The sequence below is a fragment of the Lepus europaeus genome, chromosome 18 (genome assembly GCF_033115175.1).
Source record: "Lepus europaeus isolate LE1 chromosome 18, mLepTim1.pri, whole genome shotgun sequence".
Lineage (NCBI taxonomy): Eukaryota > Metazoa > Chordata > Mammalia > Lagomorpha > Leporidae > Lepus > Lepus europaeus.
The window spans coordinates 54,090,785-54,105,462 of NC_084844.1; positions in this window are offsets into that span (position 1 = coordinate 54,090,785).

Sequence of the window (14,678 nt, forward strand, 5' to 3'; positions counted from 1 at the left end):
CGGCATCCAATGTGGGTGCGGGTTCTAGTCTAGGCTGCTGCTCTTCCAATCCAGCTCTCTGCTATGGCCTGGGATAGCAGTGGAAGATGGCCCAAGTCCTTGGGCCCCTTCACCCACATGGGAGACCCAGAAGAGGCTCCTGGCTTCTGGCTTCAGATCGGCAGAGCTCCAGCACTGCGGCCATCAGGGGAGTGAACCAGCAGATGGAGGACCTCTCTCTGTCTCTACCTCTCTCTGTAACTCTGCCTTTCAAATAAATAAAATAAATCTTTTTTAAAAAAAGAACTAAGTAGTTACTTTAAAATACATTATGATAGCCTCTTTTAATAGGAAAATTTTATTAAAAACTTTATTTGAGAAGCAAAGAGACAGACATAGTGAGAGAGGAAAAGAGAGAAAGCGTTCCCATTCACTGGTTCATTCCCCAACTGAATGAACCAAAGAGATGGGGCCAGGCCAGGGCTGTAGGTGGGATCTGAGATCACTGTTGAAGTCTCCCACAAGGGTGGCAGCAACCCAGTTCCTGGACCATCACCACTACCTCCCAGGGTCTGTGTTAGTGTGAAGCTTGATTCAGGAGCCAGAGTTGGGATTGAGCCCAGGTACTCTGAAGTCGAATGCCGTTGTTTTAACTGCTAAGCTCAATGTCCACCATAATGGATAAATCTTCGGGTGGAAGCCGGCTGGCATGTCTTTTGTGGTGTGCACACTGTTTTATATACCAGTGTAAGTAGCCAGACGTTATTTCATCTGATTTTAGGCAAGTCACCTTAGTTTGTTCATCTGTTGAAAGGCAAATAATTTCTCATCCCTCACAGCACTAATATATTTTGTGAGCAATGTTAAACATTAAGTAAAGCAGTTAGGATAGTACCTGACAACATATTTTATTTTTTAAAAAATTTGGCTACTATCACTGTGTTTAAAAACACTGTGTTTAAAATCCTGTGAATGATGGAATATCATGGCAGTGTTTTAAATAAGAAACTGACATTAAGATTTGTGTTTCAAACAATCATGATAGCAGCATGGAAGATGGATTGGAGGAGTGAAATAGAGATAAAGAACCTACTTAAGCAGTTGTTGTGCTATTTTAGGAAAGGCTTAAGGACCTGAACTAAGCCAATAGCTCTTGGAAAAGAAAAGAAGGGAATGAAATCAAGAAGTATTCAGGCTGTAGGCTTGACTACCCTTGTTGTTGGTGAAATATAAATAATTTTAGATGTTCAGGAGCCATTTAAGTTGGTTCTACTCCAGGGTAATTAGAAGTAAATGGAATGCCCTGAGACTGGTGGTACTGTTTCTCATGGGAGGAGAGCAGACTTGGAAAGGGTAGCTATCTTTCTCTGGATAGAGAATGGCAGTAGCAGAGTTTTTAGTAAAAGAAAGCAAGTTTCGGGGCCAGTGCTGTGGCATAGCAGGTAATGCCGCGACCTGAGTGCCAGCATCCCAAGTGGGCACCAGTTCAAGTCCCAACTGCTCCACTTCCAATCCAGCTCTCTGCCATGGCCTGGGAAAGCAGTAGACGATGCCCCAAGCTCTTGGGCCCCTGCAACTGCGTGGAAGACCCCGAAGAAGCTCATGGCTTCAGCATAGCTCCGGCTGTTGCGGCCAATTGGGAAGTGAACCAGCAGTGGATGGAAGGCCTCTTTCTCTCTGCCTCTCCTTCTTTTTATGTGTAACTCTGACTTTCAAATAGATAAATAAATCTTTCAAAAAAAAAAAAAAAAGAAAGCAAGTTTATAGGAATAAAAAGCCTTGACTACATCAAAGCAGATTTTAAAAGTAAGGGATTGAACAGTATACAATTAGAGGTGGTGAAGACAAATAGGTTGTTAGAACACAGAAATGGTCTCTTAACATGTATGGTAGTTAGTGTGTGATAGAGGTGGCATTAATACTACTAGGGGAAAGGAGGGCCAATTCGATGAAAGCAGTTGAGACTTATTTGAAAAAATTAAATGCCTCCTTTCCTAGCAGCTGAACTGAAGCCTTAGGCATGAAAACAAAGGAAAACTATAAAATTAATTGAAGAAGATATGAGAATATGTTTACATCATAGGCATAGAGGAGGCTGTTAATAAGGCAGAAAGACCATACACTTAGAAAACTGAGTTCATCAAAATTTAAAACTTCTCAGTGATTGGAAAAATCCTCATAAACCAATTGAAAGATAAGTGGCAGACTAGGGGAAATGTTTGCAACATCTATAACAAACAAGTTACATTCATTTATATATAATATATATATGTCCTTCAAATATATATATTATATATATCAATATATATATCCTTCAAATATATATATCCTTCAAATATGTATATACATGAATATATATATATACATGAATGATATATATATATATATATATAAATCCTTCAAATCAAGAAGAGAGATACAACCACATAGGAGAAATGGCCAAAAGGTATAAATAAACAATTCATGGATGAGACAACGCAGATGGCCAATAAACATACACACATGCACAGTCTCAGGAGGTGGAAGATCAAGTAACGGAGAGCTAGTATATTTTACAGATCAGGTTGACAAAAAAAATTGATGATAGCAAATGGTGGTGGTGTAGGAAAGTGGATGCTCTCATATGCTCTGAGTAAGAGTATACAATTTCCAAGGTATTTTGTTGCATCTTTTCATATTTAAAATTGTAGAAATTTTACTTGTCACCATCTTTCCTACAGTAGCACATTGTGATAGGAAGGTGTGTTCAGGGCTATGCATTTAGCATTTCTTCTACTAGCAGAATTTTGGGAGCAACCTGAATGTCCAGAGAGTTACTTTGTATTTTAATTAAGTAGCCACCTGTTAAGTGGTGATGTCCTGATGATTTGGCCAGTGGTTGAAATTGGATACTCCATTTAATCTGAGATTTGGATCAGTGTAATGCATTTTCCACTGGTTGTCTTTGAGATATAGTACTAAAAACTAAACCCATTACTTTAAATAGCAATAAACAATGAAGAAATGTAATGGGATTATATATAAGAAAACTGAACTGTGAGATGTATTTTGCTAGAGCCTAATTATTGCTTTCCCAATTTTCTCCAATGTAGAGATATCTGTTACACAGTTCTTGTGTGACAACACATTTCTTTTAACATAGAGTAAGGATGTCTCAAGGTTTGGCTTATATCCCTTGTCCTTGCTCTTCTCCCTGATATCCATTTACAATTAAGCACAGGGCAAGCGTTAAGTTACCGTATCTAATGATCCTTCTGCTCTTAGGTCCATGCCAGAAATTAGCTTGCAATTCCTAAGATTCCCCCTGCTTTAGAAAGCCTCCGTTTTCTTCCTCCAGTGAGTAAAGCAAATGAGTTATAGTCACAAAGACGTCCCTACTTTTTCTAATGTGAAATTGTGTGATTATCTCCTCGTCCACCAAAGGAAGCAACTCATCTTTTGTGTGACTAATGCCCAAGAGGAATGTTCTGTAGATTCGTCTGTGTTATGGCATGTATCAGTAAGTCCTTTCTTTTTATTGGTGAGTAGTATTCCATTGTGAGGGTATGCCATATTTTGTTTGTATGTTCTCTTGCTAATGAATAGTTTTAAAAATCTTTCTGTGGACATATCTTTAATTTTGTTTGATTAGAAAACAAAGCATGAAATTTTTACATCAAGAGGTAGGTGTATATTTAATTTAGGAGAAATGCCCATTTTTTTTTTCCGCATATGAATTGTACTATTTTACCTCCTTACTAGAAATGTAGTTTCTCAGAATCGCGTCCAACATTTGTCATTGTTAATTGTTATAAATAAAACCGTTCTTGAGAGCCTGTAGTCCAATCTCTTTTAATCTGGTATTTCCGTAAGCAGCCAGTGATGCTTATTTAACATCTTTTAATTGGTTATTAGACCTTCACAATTCTTCTTTATGGATTGTCTAAGTCTTTTGCCCATTTTGATAGGGTTTTTAATTATTGTTTTGTATGTGTTCTTTTTATATATAAACAAATAATCATTTGTTGAATATATGTTTGGATTTATTTGTTCTTTATTTGTTCCTTATTTGTTCTTATTTGCCTTTTTTTGTTCTTAACAGTGTCTTGATGAGCAATGACTTTAATTTTTAAGGGGATTAATTTATCACCTTTTGTTGTATATTTGGTGCTGCTTGTGTCCTGTGATTTTTTTTTAAAGATTTATTTATTTATTTGAAAGTCAGAGTTACACACAGAGAGAAGGAGAGTCAGAGAGAGAGGTTTTCCATCCGCTGGTTCATTCCTCAATTGGCCACAACAGCCAGAGCTGTGCCCATCCATAGGCAGGAGCCAGGGGCTTCTTCCATGTCTCCCACATGGGTGCAGGGGCTCAAGGACTTGGGCCATCTTCTACTGCTACCCCAGGCCATAGCAGAGAGCTGGATCGGAAGTGGAGCAGCCAGGACTTGAACAGGTGCCCATATGGGATACTGACATTGCAGGCGGCAGCCTAACCCACTATGCTACAGCACAGGCTCCTTGTGTTCTGTTTAATAAATTTTGCTCAAGATCATAAAGATAATGTTCCTTTTTTTTCTAAGAGACATTTGATTTTAGGATTTACATTAAGGTCTTTTGTCCATTTTGAATTAGATGATATTTTTCATACAGATATCTAATTGATGTAGCATAATTTTTCATGAAGTTTTTTTTTGTTCTACATTGAATTGCACTGCATTTCCTCTTCTCCCCCTCACCCTCCCTTTTCCTTTTCCTTTTGCTCTGTATATAATATTTAGATCTTTACTTTGTCTCAGCAGTGATGTATCATTTTCAATGTAGGAAGTTTTTTTTTTTTTTTTTTACATTTTTTGTGTATTCCTAGAGTATTTCATGGTTTCTTTGATGCTGTTGTAAATGGTATTGATTTTAAAGTTTCATTTTCTAGTTGTTTGCTATTACAGTCAATTTTTACATATTAACCTTATAATTTTAGAATTTGAGACATGTTCAATTTACTTCACGGATCAAGTAGTTTTTATAAGCTTGTTTAGTATATACAGCTTTATCATTAATATATACAGTTTTTCATCTGCAAATTTTACTTCTGTTTTCTGAATCGCCATACTATTTTCTTCTTTTCTTACCTTATTGCATTAGCTAGGGCCTCCGGTGAAGTTAGACAGAAGTGGTAAAAGTAGACCTCCTTGTCTTAGTGCTAATTTTAAGCAGAAAAATGTTTACTGTTTCATTAGTAAGAAAGATATTTTAGCTGTCCTTTTTTTTGTATATGCATTTTATTAGATTGAGAAAGTTTACTGATAGGATTATTTTTCCATGAATGAGTGTTGGATGTTATCTAGTGCTTCAGTACCTCCATTTAGAAATTATGTTTTCCTCTTTTTTTACTTTTTTTTTCTGTGAATGTGATAACTTACTTGGTTTTTGAATATTAAACCTACCTTGCATTCCTGTGATAATCCCACTTGGTCATGTTATAATTGTTACTGTGCTTATTATTTTCATATATTGTTGGATTTGATTTGCAAAAATTTTGTTATGATGAATTTTTGCTTTCATGAGGTATATTAGACTAATTTTCTGTATTACTTTTCTTTATATCATTAATTTTCACTGTAATATTTTTTTTTTTTTTGACAGGCAGAGTGGACAGTGAGAGAGAGAGACAGAGAGAAAGGTCTTCCTTTTGCCGTTGGTTCACCCTCCAATGGCCGCCGCGGTAGCGCGCTGCGGCCAGCGCACCGCGCTGTTCCGATGGCAGGAGCCAGGTGCTTCTCCTGGTCTCCCATGGGGTGCAGGACCCAAGGACTTGGGCCATCCTCCACTGCACTCCCTAGCCACAGCAGAGAGCTGGCCTGGAAGAGGGGCAACCGGGACAGGATCGGTGCCCCGACTGGGACTAGAACCCAGTGTAATATTTTTAAAAAAATTTTATTTATTTTACTTATTTGAAAGGCAGACACAGAGAGAGCGGTAGAAAGACAGAAAGAGAAACCTTGCATCAGCTGGTCCACTCTCCAAGTGCCTTCAACAGGAGGGTTATGCCAGATGTAAGCCAAGAGCTGGAATTTCAGTCTGGATCTCTCACATGGTAGGAGGGATCTGAACACTTGAGTTATCACCCACTTCTCCCAGGGTGTATGTTAGCAGGGAGCTGACACTGGGAGTGGAACCGGGAGTCCAACTCAGAGACTTTGATATGCAATTCAGGCATTCCAAGCAGCATCTTAACTGCTGCACCAAATGCCCACCACCTGAGGTTTATCTGTCCTGGAAAATGTTGCATATGTACTTGAGAAAAATGTATATTCTTTTATTATTAGCTACATTGTTCTACAAATGTTTGTTTAGCTAGTTTGTAGTGTTTCTCAGGTTTTCTTTGCTACTTGTAGATCTTTGGTTTACTTATTGCATCCATTATTGAAAGTAGGATATCGGGCTGGTGCTGTGGCTTAGCGGGTAAAGGCTCTTCCTGCAGTGCTGACATCCTATATAGGCACCAGTTCAAGTCCAGCTGCTCCACTTCTGATCCAGCTCTCTGCTATGGGAAAGCAGTAGAAGATGGCCCAAGTCCTTGGGCCCCTGCACCCATGTGGGAGTCCCGGAGTAGGCTCCTGGCTTCTGATCAGCCCAGCTCCAGCTGCCATTCAGGGAGTGAACCAGTGGGTGGAAGACCTCTCTCTCTGTCTCTGCCTCTGCCCCTCTGTAACTCTGACTTTCAAATAAATAAATAAATCTTAAAAAGAAAGTAGGATATTGAAATCTTCAATTATTATGATTGAATTGTCTGTTTCTCCTCTGTCAGTTTTTGCTTCATGTGTTTTGGTGCTGTTACTAGGTAAACTTATGCATACGTAAGTGTTGTCTTTTCTTGATGAGTTTATCCTTTTGTCTTCCATCATTATGACTACTGTCAGCTTTCTTCTGATTGCTGCTTGTTATTTTTAAAATCTAGTTATTTATTTGAAAGGCAGAGTGACAGAGAGAAGGAGATAGATAGATAGATAGATAGATAGATAGATAGGGATCTTCCATCTGCTGCTTGACTCCCCAGATGGTTGTGACAGCCAGGGCTGGGATAGATCAGGAACTGGAAATTCCATCCAGTTATCCCACATGGGTAGCAGGGGCTCAAGTACTCGGGCCAGTCTTCTCCAGTGTGTCCTAGGACATTAGTAGGAAGCTGGATCAGAAGCTGAGCAGCTGGGACTTAAACTGACACTCTAATGGGATGCCGGTGTTATAAGTGGCAGTTTAACCTGCTGTGCTACAATGGCATCCCAAAGATAAATTTTTTATCCTTTACTTTCAAATTATTTGTATTTTTCAATTTAAAATGTGGCTCTTGTAGACAGCATATAGCTGGATCATATTTTTGTTTTAAACCCAGTTGACAGTCTCTTTGGATTGTATTGTTTAATCCATTCACACTTAATGTTGTTATCAGTATAGTTGGAAATATGTTGTATATTGTCTCACGCATTTGTTTTGCTCTTCTAATTTTCCTTTACGGCCTTCTTTTGTATTAAATGAGTGTTTTCTAATGTAGCATTTTAATTCTTAATTTTTTTTCACTTTTTTTAGTTTTTTTTTTTTAATGGTTGCCCTAGGGTTTACCAGAACTTGTCAGAATCAGTTTCAGTTTTATACCAGGTTAATTCCAGTGATATATAGAAATGTTAATCCTGTATAACTTTATTTCCTTTCTCCCTTTTTTGTCATATTGTTATATATATATTATTTCTCTTAATGTTACAAAAACCTAAGAATATATTATTACAATTATTATTTTACTATCTGTGGTCATTTCTTTAATATAATACAATCTTTGCTTTTATATACCTCCTTTGTGTTGTATTGCAAGTATATTTCATATATAGTACATTTCTTTATGTTATAGGTCCAACAACATATTTTGTATGTATTGTTTTGTATTAGTAAGACAATAAGGAGAAAAATACGTGTTAATAATGTCTTTAACAATTATGTAATTACCTTTGGTGGTGTTATTTCCTTTTTTTGTATGTCTGGAGTCATTTTTTTTCAGGTTGAAAACTTTAATTTTAGGCCGGCGCCGTGGCTTAACAGGCTAATCCTCCACCTTGCGGCGCCGGCACACCGGGTTCTAGTCCCGGTTGGGGTGCCGGATTCTATCCTGGTTGCCCCTCTTCCAGGCCAGCTCTCTGCTATGGCCCGGGAAGGCAGTGGAGGATGGCCCAAGTCCTTGGGCCCTGTACCCACATGGGAGACCAGGAGAAGCACCTGGCTCCTGGCTTCGGATCAGTGAGATGCGCCGGCCACAGCGGCCATTGGAGGGTGAACCAACAACAAAAAGGAAGACCTTTTTCTCTGTGTCTCTCTCACTCTCCACTCTGCCTGTCAAAAAAAGAAAAAAGAAAAAAGAAAACTTCAATTTTTCTTGTAAGGCAAGTCTGCTGGTTTTTGTTTGGGAAATTATTTTGCCTTCATTTTTGAAAGATAACTTCGCTATATATAAATTTTTCATTGATGGATTTTTAAAAATTATCTTTGAACATTCTGGTTATGTTATCCCACTACTTTCTGGCTTCTCTTGTTGTTACTAAGAAGCCACTTTGATTGTGCTGTTCCCTTGTAATGAGTGAATCATGTTTCTTTTGACTGCTTTCAATGTTTTCTCCTTCTCTTCAGCTCTTAGCTTCTTTATTGCGATGTACCTGTTTGAAGACCTCTGTATAAATGCCATATGAAGCTTACTGAGTTTCCTGGGTATACAGATTTTTATTTTTTCCAGTAAACTTAGGGAGTTTTCAGTCATTATATCTTTGAATATTTTTTTCTGCTCCTTCCTGTCTCTCCTCTCCTGTTGGTATTTCAATTATGCATATATTGGTATGCTTAATGGTGACCTACATTCTTTTGAGGGATGCTTCATTGTTCTTTTTTCTCTTTGCTCTTTGACTTGCATAATCTCTATCAGTCTAGCTTTTAGTTCACTTACTCTTCTACCAGCTCAAAACTAGTATTGAGCCTCTCTAGTGAATTTTCTTTTTCACTTCAGTTATTGTACTTTCAACTGTTTGGTTCTTTTTTAAAAAATAGATTTTTTAAATTAATAGTTGCTATTTGACATGACATTAGCATCGTGCCTTTCTTTACTAATTTCATTATGGTTCCTTCAAGCATTTGAATATATATATATATATATATTTTTTGACAGGCAGAGTGGACAGTGAGAGAGAGAGAGAGAAACAGAGAGAAAGGTCTTCCTTTGCCGTTGGTTCACCCTCCAATGGCCGCCGCGGTAGCGCACTGCGGCCGGCGCACCGCGCTGTTCCGATGGCAGGAGCCAGGTGCTTATCCTGGTCTCCCATGGGGTGCAGAGCCCAAACACTTGGGCCATCCTCCACTGCACTCCCTGGCCACAGCAGAGAGCTGGCCTGGAAGAGGGGCAACCGGGACAGGATCGGTGCCCCGACCGGGACTAGAACCCGGTGTGCCGGCGCCGCAAGGCGGAGAATTAGCCTGTTGAGCCACGGCGCCGGCTCATTTGAATATATTTATAATAACTATTTTGATATCTTTTTCTGCTACACTGAACATCTGCAGTCTGTCATGCTTTTTTCAAAGTGTTGGTCATAATTTAACATTTCTTTTAATGCTTCCTATTTTTTTTTAATCTGTATATTTTAGGTAATATATTGTAGCAACTTTTGGCCCTGTTACCCTTTCCTAGCCTTGCTAGTGTTCATTCTTACTTGTTTTTAACTGGCTGGCTTATTTCAGTAAAGTTTGTTTTCCACCCACAGTCTTAAACTGCTGATGTTGTTCTTTGGGTATGCCCACAGTCACCCTGGGATGGCAGTGGTTTGGGTAGGAGTCTTTTTCTGTCTTTCTATGTTAAGCTTCATCTAATTAATGGATGAAAGCTCCACTGTTTCTAAATAACCCCCTTGAAGGGTCATCAAAGAAGGAGACACTCTTCTCTGAAGGGAGAGGAGACCTTTTGGCTTATGGTCGTGTCCAAATAACGACAGAGTCTATGGTCACAAAAGGCCTCCATAGCCCTGGCAGCTCATGACAAGAGCCCCGGATGATCACTGATGACAGAAAAAAAGAGTGTTAATTGTTAAAGGAACAACAGTAGTCACTGTGCACTTGTCCCCAGGTAGGACCTCTGTCCCTATTGAATTGTAATATGAGAATTGACTACAGATTCTCTCCCCAAACTGTACTCTATATATTGTGTGTGAGCGTGGGGGCATATTATTGAAATCTATGATTAGCATAGAGAGGGTCCTCTATATATAAAGTCATACTAAAAATGATCCATAATGAAGAAGGAGAAGGGAGAGGAAATGGGAGGTGGGAAGGGAGCAGGGTGAGGGGCATGAGGGAAAGAAGTACTGTATTCCTAAAGTTGTAGCTATGTAAAAATGCATTCATTAAATAAAAAATAAATAAATAAATAACCCCCTCGGCATTAATTGCATCATGAGCTAATGTAATCAAATTCCGTGCCATTTGAAAGTGCAGTTTCTGCGATCAGCGTGTGATACTTGTTCTGGTCGCATGGGTGCTCCTCCTAGCTTTCTTATTACCTGGTTCTCTCCTGAAAACTGGCTAGCCTATAGTTTAGTCTATATCTTGAATTTCCTCACAATTTACTTGTATTATGAACTTCTCTGTTCTTGAAAGTGCATTTAGGCTGTAACTTCTCTGCTTTGTATTACAAATGGAATCAATCAGTTCTTTTGGGCAAAGATGGAGAACTCTGTTTTATGACCTCTTTCCCCCCAGAGGCAAAAATCTGTGAGCCAGTTGGGGTAATTGTAAAACCTCTGATTGATACACCTCCTGTGGGACCTCAGCACTTGCTGTCTAGAGGGATAGTAGCAGCATGAGATCCTCTCGGCCTGTGTCCCGAAATGGAGCCACTGCCTCACAAACCAGATCAAAGGTGATCAAGACCCCCAAATTTTCACCTACGCTTGCCCAACACTTAGCTTCAGAAACAGGTAGCTGGAGGCAGGATGGAAAACACTGATGTCTTGCTCTTTGTGGCAAGAAAGCCCTGTGGCTTGGAGTTTGAGGGAGAAGGGACCTTTTTATTGGCTGGAATAGAGTCCCCACCTATCTGAGCTGGGAGGGAAGTAGTGATTCTGCTTTAATACCATAGACTTTTTTTTTTTTGACAGGCAGAGTGGATAGTGAGAGAGAGAGAGACAGAGAGAAAGGTCTTCCTTTTCCATTGGTTCACCCCCCCAATGGCCGCCGCGGCTGGTGCGCTGCTTCCGGCGCACTGCGCTGATCCGAAGCCAGGAGCCAGGTGCTTCTCCTGGTCTCCCACACGGGTGCAGGGCCCAAGGACTTGGGCCATCCTCCACTGCCTTCCCAGGCCACAGCAGAGAGCTGGCCTGGAAGAGGGGCAACCGGGACAGAATCCGGCGCCCCGACTGGGACTAGAACCCGGTGTGCCAGCACCGCAAGGTGGAGGATTAGCCTAGTGAGCCACGGCACCATAGACTCTTAATTTTCATGGATTTTCTTGATAAATGTTTATTCATTTGCTGTTTTCCTTTGAACCATTTGCAGAGGCTATAAATATTTTTTTAAAAAAATAATTTTTACCAGTGTCCCTGGGAAGGTCAGTGAAGTTCCTTATACTGTCATGCTGGAAGCTAATCCTCCCTATGGTATTTGGTATGTGTGTATGAATGTGTATGTGTATGTTGTTTCTTTGTATGTTATTTTTAAAAGTTCTAGATATTACATTATAGTTTCTTTTATCGTGTTACTAATTCAAATGAAGCATAGAAACTGTGCCTCTCTCTTCTCTTTACCTTGTCCCACTTATATTATATTGTTTTAAGTATTTCCTGTGTATACATTTGGAGCTACATTGGACAGTGATACAATTTTTGTTTTACTCATTACATTCAATTTTCTAATTCAAAAAGAGAAATCCTACCAGTATTGTACCTACTCCTATTTTGCTTATTGTGCTTTTTTAAAAAAAAATCCTTTTTGATGTTCCAGGAGTTCATCTTTTATTTATTTTTAAGATTTATTTTATTCATTTGAAAGGCATAGTTACAGAAAGAAAGATAGAGAGTGGGTAAGTGGGGAGAGAGATGGTCCATCTGCTGGTTTACTCCCCGAATGGCCACAACAGCCAGGGCTGGGCCAGACCGAAACCAGGAGCTAGGAGCTTCCTCAGAGTCTCCCATATGAGTGCAGTGGCCCAAGAACTTGGGACATCTTCTACTGCTTTTCCAAGTGCATTAGCAGGGAGCTGGAATGGAAGTGGAGCAGCCAGAGCATGAACTAGTACTCATATAAAGTACATGGTAGATGGCAGCTTAACCTGCTGCACAATGCCAGCCCCTACTTTCTGTTTAAAGATCCTCTTTTAGCATTCTTTTACAGTGGGTCTGCTGGTGAGAGATTCTTTTAGTTTTCCTTTATCTGAGAAGGTCTTGATTTCCCTTTCATTCATAAAGCTTATTTTTGCTAACTATAAGATTCTGAGTAGAAAGTTGTTTTCTTTCAGAAACTGAAAAATATTATATCACTTCTTTCAGGCTTCTCTGGTTTCTGGTTAGAAATCCTCTGTCATCTGTATTATTTTTCTATAATGTTATTTTTCTCTGTTTCCAATATTTTTCTTTATCTTTAGAAGTTTATGTTATGCTTTAGTGTGTATTTCTTTGAGTTTATCCTTTGTAGATAAACTCCTCCTCGAGTGTGTAGGTTTGTATCTGCTGACAGATGTGTACGTTTTCAACCATTATTTCTTTGGGTGATTTTTTAGTCCCAGCCTCTTCTAAATGAATGCCCAGAAACACTGATAACACTGATAACTTGTTTTGAGGCTGTGCTCATTTTTTCCTAACCATTTCTCACTGAATTATTTCTGTTATTCTGTGTTCCACATCACTGATTCTTCTCTCCCTTCTATTCTGTGTTCATCCAGTGACTTTTTATTTCAGCTATTGTGTTTTTAAGTTCTAAAATTTCCATTTGTTCTTACTTACAGCTTTTATTTCTTTTTTGAGACTTTCCATTTTTTCATTTGTTTCAAATATATTCTTAATTGCTATTTGAAGCTTTTTTAATTCTGTCTGTTTTAAAATTTTTGTCAGATTATTTAACATGTCTATCATCTTGATTTTGGCTTTTTTTCACTCATTTATCTGTTTTTTTTTTTTTTAATTCAGTGTGAATTTTTGTTGATAAATGATTTTCACTTGAAACCTGGACATTTCTAGTTATATTCTTGGATTCTGGATCTCATTTAAATCTTTTAGATGACTTTCTGTAATATATAAGAGAAGGGGTAGCAGTGCCCCTTGTAACTTCCAGGTGGAAATACAAGTACAGGTCCCCTTCTGTTGAAACCTGAGGGGTTCTTCTTGTTACTTCTGGATGCTGTAAGCTCATTCACCATGCTGAAAGTGCTGCCTTCCCTCTAAAGCTTCTCTGACCATGGCAAGGGTAAAGAGATGCCTTGTTACTTCCTAGTGGCTAGGGGTCAAAGATCCCGATATTATCATTACTGATACCACTGGTGTCTTTACTTCCAGAACGTAGAGTTAGAAGATCTTGCCCTATCACTTACTAGTCATACAACGTTTGACAAACTGCTATATTCTTTGTTTAGTTTCCAAAAGGATTCTATCTCTCGTGAATCCAAAGACTGACAAATTACATGTAAAAAGCATTTTGCAAATAAAGCTTCCTATTAATGTAAGATATTCTAATGGTATCATTGTTACTGACAGTAATGTCCAGCTTGGAATAAAAAATATTTAGCTTGTATTTTAGATTTTAAGCTCAGTTTCCTCATTTTATGGCCCAGAGAAGTTTTAATTTATAGATGTAAATGTGGGCTCTAGAATGTATATGTAATTTCTTTGTGAAAAATTTGGTGTTAATAACCTTCGGGTTTTCAGAGTGCGGTCCTTGGACTAGTAGCATCAGCATCACCTGGGAGCTTGTTAGAAAAGCAGATCCTTTGGCCCCAGCCCAGACCTACTGAATCAGAAATCCAGCAATGGGCCCCGCAGTCTGCGCTTTAACAAGCCACTGGGTGAATCTGGTGTATGTTAAATTTGAGATCCGCCAATGTGGAGGTTCACAAATCCCTTGATTCATGATGAATAATGCTCAAAGACTTAAAATCAAGAGTCAGCCTTCAGCAATAATATGTCAGTGACCTTTGGGCAGGCATATTTTAAATCTCCTTGTTCTTCTTGTGTCAGGGCTGCCATCCCTTCAGGTAGATCTCTAGGAATCTCTTTCTTTAGATACTTTCATAGTTGATTAGCCAGTAACTCTGTATCAGTTGACATCAGTATATTTTCAGTTTAATCAGGGATTAAATAAAGTAACTATCCTCCAGGATCCCTCAAATTCAGTCCTTAGTGGTGAGAGATTTGGGTATAAGATAGGGTATAAGACAGAAGAGATCATGTTTCAGAGTGGAGGAATCTTGATACTTCTGCTATTGATATGTTTTATTATTTGAACAATTATGAATGAAATTGAGAGAAAAAGATTCATGGTATTTCCATGTACTAGTAAGTATGTCAGTGGTTCCATAATTTGCTTCCAGTACTCAAAACACAGAAAAGAAAAGAAAATGGCTTTATTATATATTCATAGGAGGTTTATTACCTACTTCCCTGTGTGTACATTTTATATAGATTTATCTACAAGTTAGATATGAAAATCCCT